The 6,805-nt window shown below is 60.3% G+C and overlaps 1 long non-coding RNA gene across 1 annotated transcript; it reads right to left on the minus strand.

The window, feature by feature from the left end:
* Nucleotides 1-492: 492 nt before the first annotated feature.
* Nucleotides 493-6,163, minus strand: LOC135188092 (uncharacterized). Its single transcript, XR_010307560.1, has 3 exons — nucleotides 6,101-6,163; nucleotides 3,747-3,923; nucleotides 493-625 (listed from the first exon to the last, which is right to left on the minus strand). It is a non-coding gene; the product is annotated as an uncharacterized LOC135188092 (long non-coding RNA).
* Nucleotides 6,164-6,805: the final 642 nt, after the last annotated feature.

A 6,805-nucleotide genomic window follows, 5' to 3' on the forward strand; every position in this document is an offset into this window, starting at 1 on the left:
CATGCAGCCTGGCCAGGTCCCTCTGCAGGGCTCTCCTCCCCTCCAACAGCTCCACAGCTGCTCCTAGCTTGGTGTCATCTGCAAACTTACTGCTGCTGGCCTCAATCCCCTGCTCCAGACCATCAATGAAGACATTGACCAGGACATCTCTGCAGTGCTTCCAGGCCTGTTCTCTTCCAAGAACAAAACCCTTCTTATCTGCAGCTTGCAGGGCTGCAAACCTCTCCCTGGGCTGTAGAAGGGCAAAGCCCCACAGCAGGGGCCAGGGGAAGTGACCTGAGCCCTGCCAGGCTGTTCCCAAGCAAAGATGTCACCGCTGGCAGTAACCAACAGCTAATTACCCCAGCAGCCATCAGGAGAGGATGAGGGAAGGTCGCTGCAGGTTTATTAGCCCTGGCAAATTCCTCCTGCAGTAAATAACTTCCATACTCTAACAGAGCTCCTGATATGGATTGAATTAATTCATTCTTAACCTTTTTTTTCTTTCTCTGTAGGCTTCAGGAAATTCCTGCTGCCAGGTACCACACACTGAGCCTCTCTGGAGGATGATGCCAAATGGGGATATTCCACCTGCGCGGCGGGACTGAGCTGGAGGTGGAGCTGGAGGGAGCTGGGAGGAGTGAGGCTGTGGAGGGAAGAGGTGGAGACACTTCAGATCACAAAGGCTCTGTCCCTCCCTGCCCACATCCGAGACCCCCCCGCCCCGGGCCCAACAGATCCTTATTTCATAGGGCACTTTGCTGATGCTGCCAAGGAAATCTGGCACCAGCAGAGTCGGAGGTGTTGCTGGGGCTGGAGATAAATCTTCTGCTCCTCCCCAAACCCTCTGCTCATCCCCAAACCTTCTGTTCATCCCCAAACCCTCTGCTCATCTCCAAACCTTCTGTTCATCCCCAAACCCTCTGCTCCTCCCCAAACCCTCTGCTCCTCCCCAAACCCTCTGCTCATCCCCAAACCCTCTGCTCCTCCCCAAACCCTCTGCTCATCTCCAAACCTTCTGTTCATCCCCAAACCCTCTGCTCATCTCCAAACCTTCTGCTCATCCCCAAACCCTCTGCTCCTCCCCAAACCCTCTGCTCATCCCCAAACCCTCTGCTCATCCCCAAACCCTCTGTTCATCCCCAAACCTTCTGTTCATCCCCAAACCCTCTGCTCCTCCCCAAACCCTCTGCTCCTCCCCAAACCCTCTGCTCATCCCCAAACCCTCTGCTCATCCCCAAACCCTCTGCTCCTCCCCAAACCCTCTGCTCATCCCCAAACCCTCTGTTCATCCCCAAACCTTCTGTTCATCCCCAAACCCTCTGCTCATCCCCAAACCCTCTGCTCATCCCCAAACCCTCTGCTCATCCCCAGATTGTCTTCACAAGCCCAAACCTCTCCTTGTCCCCAGGCCCAGCAGAGCTGCAGCAGCAGCAGTGCCTGCTCCTGGATGTGCCACACTGCAGAGGTTTGGGGGATGGAGGTGATTGAGCTCTGGAGGGAACTGAGAGAGGCTGTGGCAGAGCTTTGGCATCCTTATCCCACCAAGGGCCTGCAGGGAGGGATCTCCAGGCAGGTGGCAGGGCCAAGGTCACATCCATGTGTGCCCTGGGTGGGATGCCATGCTGAGGGGCTCTGTTCCAGAGCACCATGCACATGGCAGGATGAGTCTGGAGGCAGATCCTGGCTGTGGGCAATGATGGGTGGTTGGACTCCATGACCTTAAAGGTCTTTTCCATCCCAGGCAACTCTGGGATTCTGTGGGCAGAGCAGACCTCACAAGCTCCTGGGAGCCCAAGGTGGCCTAAGGTCATCCCACCCCCAGTCTCAGCCACCTCACAAGCCGAGCTCTAGGGGTGCTGGTGCTGCACAGGAGCCATGAAGGACCTGCAGCAACCACGGTCAGGGCCAGGGTGGGGCCGTGGGTTTGCAGGCTCAGGAAGGGTGGCCACAGCCTTTTGTCAGCCTTGGCTGGCAGCAGCCATGAGAAGGTCCTTGACAGGCTCCACATGGCCCTGTCCTCACCCCCAAACCCTCCCTGGGGCCCGACAGAGCAGGGAGCTGCCCTCGGTTCCCAGCAAGCAAGCACCGGGTGGGTGTGCAGGGTCCTCCAGCTGCTGTGGGACCTTCTGCCTGCTGCCCTGGGCTGAGGAGCCTGGGGAGGGCAGCTCCTGGAGCTGCTGAGATGCTCCATGGAGCTCCTGGGCTGCAGGAGCCTGGGGAGGGCAGCTCCTGGAGCTGCTGGGATGCTCCATGGAGCACCTGGGCTGAGGAGCCTGGGGAGGGCAGCTCCTGGAGCTGCTGGGATGCTCCATGGAGCTCCTGGGCTGCAGGAGCTGGGGGAGGGCAGCTCCTGGAGCTGCTGAGATGCTCCATGGAGCTCCTGGGCTGCAGGAGCCTGGGGAGGGCAGCTCCTGGAGCTGCTGGGATGCTCCATGGAGCTCCTGGGCTGCAGGAGCCTGGGGAGGGCAGCTCCTGGAACTGCTGAGATGCTCCATGGACCTCCTGGGCTGCAGGAGCCTGGGGAGGGCAGCTCCTGGAGCTCCTGGGCTGCAGGAGCCTGGGGAGGGCAGCTCCTGGAGCTGCTGAGATGCTCCATGGAGCTCCTGGGCTGCAGGAGCCGGGGGAGGATTTCCTGCACCAGCAAAGGGCATCGCCGCCCCTTGGCCTGGGCCTCTCCCAGCCATGGGATTTTTGGGAAACTCCTCCCTGGTTCCCTGCTCCCGGGGCCACTCGTGGTCATTTCCCGTGGTGGGAGCTGCCGTGGGTGTGGGGCTCACAGCCTCACATCTTCCTCCCAGCTCTTGGCCCGCAGGAGTCCCCGGGAACGGCGAAGGCTGAGGGAGAATCAATCCCATAATTATCGGCAAGGGAAGGAAGAGAGGAGGGAGATGCTGTGCCGGGGCTGGAGGGTGGGGAGAGGAACCCTGCTGCTCCCAGCTCCTCGCCAGCAGCCCTGGGAAAGTCACTTTGCTCCACGGCCACCAAGCACAGACACCCGCAGGAGCTTCCAGGCGCTGGAGCCGTTTGGTGCTGCGGCGGAGCCTTGGATCTGTCCCAGTGCCGCCTGGGATGCTGCGGGAGCAGGGAGGGGCCGCAGGCATGGCGAGAAGCCTGCACCCACCTGCCCGGAGAGCATCCTGTGGGTTAGGTCATTTTCTTGGGTGGAGGCAAAGAGGAAACTGCTGCTGCCCTGAACGGCAGCTCTGAAACCCCTCCAGGCGTGGGGACTGCATCACTGCCCTGGGCAGCCTGGGCCGGGCATTAACAACCCTCAGGGGGAGAAATTGTTCCTCATGCCCAACCTAAACCTCCCCCGGGGCAACCTGAGGCTTCTTCCTCTTATCCTGTCTCTTGTTCCTTGGGAGCAGAGCCCAACCCCCACCCTGGCTCCAGCATCCTCTCGGGGAGCTGCAGAGAGCAATCAGCTCTCCCCTCAGCCTCCTCTTCTCCAGGCTGCACACCCTCAGCTCCCTCAGCTGCTCCTTCCCAGCCCTGCTCTCCAGACCCTTCCCCAAATTCTTTCCCCTTCTCTAGGCCTGCTCCAGCCCCACAGTGGTCTTCATGGAGTGAGGAGCCCAAAACTGACCCCAGGATTAAAGGTGCAGCCTCAGCAGTAGGACACTCCCTGCCCTGGACCTTCTGGGTGCTTTCTGTTGGTACAGTCAGGATGAGGCCCCCAGCCACGGGCAGGGTTCTGAGCTGCCTGCAGCAGGGCTCTGCCTGGCTCAGCACCCTTCCTGCTGCCCCACTCCCAGGATGCAAACCTGCAGTTCCTCTGGATCAATCAAGGCAAGAGGCTTGGGTTGGCCCTGGCAGGATCTGAGCTGGCAGCAGCATCCCTCCGCTCCGGGTACCACCATGGGGATGCTTTGGTGGCCTCAGGGCTGCTGAGTGGGACCAGTGGAGATGCCACGGTGGGGGTGAGCATGGCAAGGCTGGGCCTGGCATTGGCAAATGGGTAAAAAGCAGAGGTCAGAACACCACGAAAGGAAGCAGGCAGAGCCTGGCTTTTGGTTCCTGTTTCAGGGTCCCCAGCGCCAGCCGGGAGCTCAGTTTGGTGCGAGAGGCAAGCACCAGCGTGGTGCTGGGACCCGGCCACGGGTGTGTGCTGCTCTGGGGAGGGGGAGCAGGGGGTGCCCGCCACCCACTTGGCCTCTGGGGGATTTCTGGTGGAGTTCCCATGGGTGTCCCAGCGTGGGCAGAGCTGGCAGCCTGCGGTGGGACACCCAGGAGAGGTGCTCAGGGTCATGGAGGCCACATTTTAGGGGTGGGGAGGAAGGTGCCTGGGCAGTTCCCATGGGGTGAGCATCCTGCTGGGAGCACAGGCTGGGGGGGGCAGGGGCCGGGCACTGACCCATTTATCAAGGTCAGGGCCGTGGGCAGCACAAAGCAGAGGCACTGTGACTATTTCAGTGAGCTGAGGGAACTTCACTGGCCTGATTCCCATAAATAAAACATGCAGGGAGCAGCCCCAGCTCTGTCCTATTAATTCTGGACCCCAGGGGCCCTGCTCTGTGTGCATCCAGCAGCTCAGCATCGCTGGCTCCGCTCCCCTCGCTGCAGCCTTGGCTTTGAAAAGCCTCTCCCCATGGCTTCCACAAAATGCAGAGTGAGTCTTCTGAGGGCGCCTGATGGAAAATTCATTCGTGTGCTGAGCCCACAGAGGCAGCCAGGAAGGATGCTGGGGTGCATCTCCCACCCCTCTGGGTTGAAAGGAGCTGGAGCTGTTTCCATCCCATCTCCCACCTCCTGGGAAGATGACAGCCAGGAAAGATGCTGGGGTGCATCTCCCACCTCCCTGGGTTGAGAGGAGCTGGAGCTGTTTCCATCCCATCTCCCACCTCCTGGGAGGATGACAACCAGGAAAGATGCTGGGGTGCATCTCCCACCCCCCTGGGTTGAGAGGAGCTGGAGCTGTTTCCATCCCATCTCCCACCTCCCTGGGTTGAAAGGAGCTGGAGCTGTTTCCATCCCATCTCCCACCTCCCTGGGTTGATAGGAGATGGAGCTCTTTCCATCCCATCTCCCACCTCCCTGGGTTGAAAGGAGCTGGAGCTGTTTCCATCCCATCTCCCACCTCCCTGGGTTGAAAGGAGCTGGAGCTGTTTCCATCCCATCTCCCACCTCCCTGGGTTGAAAGGAGCTGGAGCTGTTTCCATCCCATCTCCCACCTCCCTGGGTTGAGAGGAGCTGGAGCTCTTTCCATCCCATCTCCCACCTCCCTGGGCTGAAAGGAGCTGGAGCTCTTTCCATCCCATCTCCTACCTCCCTGGGTTGAAAGGAGCTGGAGCTGTTTCCATCCCATCTCCCACCTCCCTGGGTTGAAAGGAGTTAGAGATGTTTCCACCCCATCTCCCACCTCCTGGGAAGATGACAGCCAGGAAGGATGCTGGGGTGTATCTCCCACCTCCCAGGGTTGAAAGGAGCTGGAGCTGTTTCCGTCCCATCTCCCACCTCCTGGGAGGATGACAACCAGGAAAGATGCTGGGGTGCATCTCCCACCCCCCTGGGTTGAGAGGAGCTGGAGCTGTTTCCATCCCATCTCCCACCCCCCTGGGTTGAGAGGAGCTGGAGCTGTTTCCATCCCATCTCCCACCTCCTGGGGAGGTGGTGCTCCCCTCCCCCTCTAGCACCCCTGTGCCCCCAGAAGAGATGAGCTGACACCAGCTGGCTCCTGCAGCCCCTCACCCAAGGCTTGAGCAGAGCAAGGGAGTTTAATTAGCTGGGTTTTCTTCTGGCAGGGCATGAACCTGCCTCTCTGTTGAATTTATCAATCGCTGCTAGATTCTTATCTCTGGCTTTCAATTTGCCTCTGCTGGTGGTTTCTGCACCAGGGGCAGGGTGTCAGCAGCTCCCCTCCTCGCACACCGTGGACACAGTAAATTAGCTTCGTGGCATCAGGTCCTGGGTGCTTCCTGGCCCCCTCCCCCAGGCCACAGCTTCTCTCTCTCGCACCTTTCGCCGCTAACTGCTGGCGGATCCGCAGCCGATCGGCGGCCGCGGCGGTGCCCACCCAGCGCAACGGGGGGCAGGTCTCTGCTCGTACCCAAGGTTTCCCCCCTCTACCAGTCATACCCAGAGATGAAGGGCCCCCATTTTTGGAGTGACTCAGACTCACCCTTCCTTCCTGAGGAAAACCTGTGATCAGATAAAGCCATCAGAGCCTCTGGTAAGAACAAACACGCTCCCATCTGCACGGATGCAGGCTCTACCCCCTCTCACCCCGCGCAGGCAGAGGAGCCAACCTGGCTGCTGCCTTAACCCTGTCCTCAAGGGGAGACATCTCCAGCCCCAGGCAGGGCCGTGGGCCTTGCTCAGCCGTGTGCCAGGCTGGGAGCTTCTCTCCTCATCTAACTGCCCTTGTTGGAGGTTGGGAGGGAGAGTCAAATCCCAGCTGGCACCGGTACCAACAGCATCTCTCCATCCTCCCTTCTCTCCCTGAGCTGCCTCCCTGCTGCGGCAGCAATAAATGTGTGCAGAAAGGAAAGGTGGCCCTGAGGGTGAGCAGAGGAGGAGCAGAGGGGACTGCATGGGTGGGGGAGGAAGGGAGGGAGAGAAAGGTTGGAAAAAAAACCCAAGCCCGTAGCTGGCAGCAGCTGGGCAGCTGCCCCCGCCAAGGTGAGGGGCTGGCAGCCGCAGGGGCTGGCAGGGAAAGAGCAAAGGGAGGTGTGAAGATTTCCCTGCAGATTAACCCAAACCCACCCAGCGGCAGCTGCCTGCCAACCTCAGCTTGGGCAGGGAAAGCTGAGAGGGTTTAAGCTTTGTTAGTCCTGGTCTGGATCTCCCCAGCTCCTCAGGCAGGTCTCAGCCCTGCCTATGCCCA

Source organism: Pogoniulus pusillus, chromosome 29, assembly GCF_015220805.1.
Source record: "Pogoniulus pusillus isolate bPogPus1 chromosome 29, bPogPus1.pri, whole genome shotgun sequence".
NCBI lineage: Eukaryota > Metazoa > Chordata > Aves > Piciformes > Lybiidae > Pogoniulus > Pogoniulus pusillus.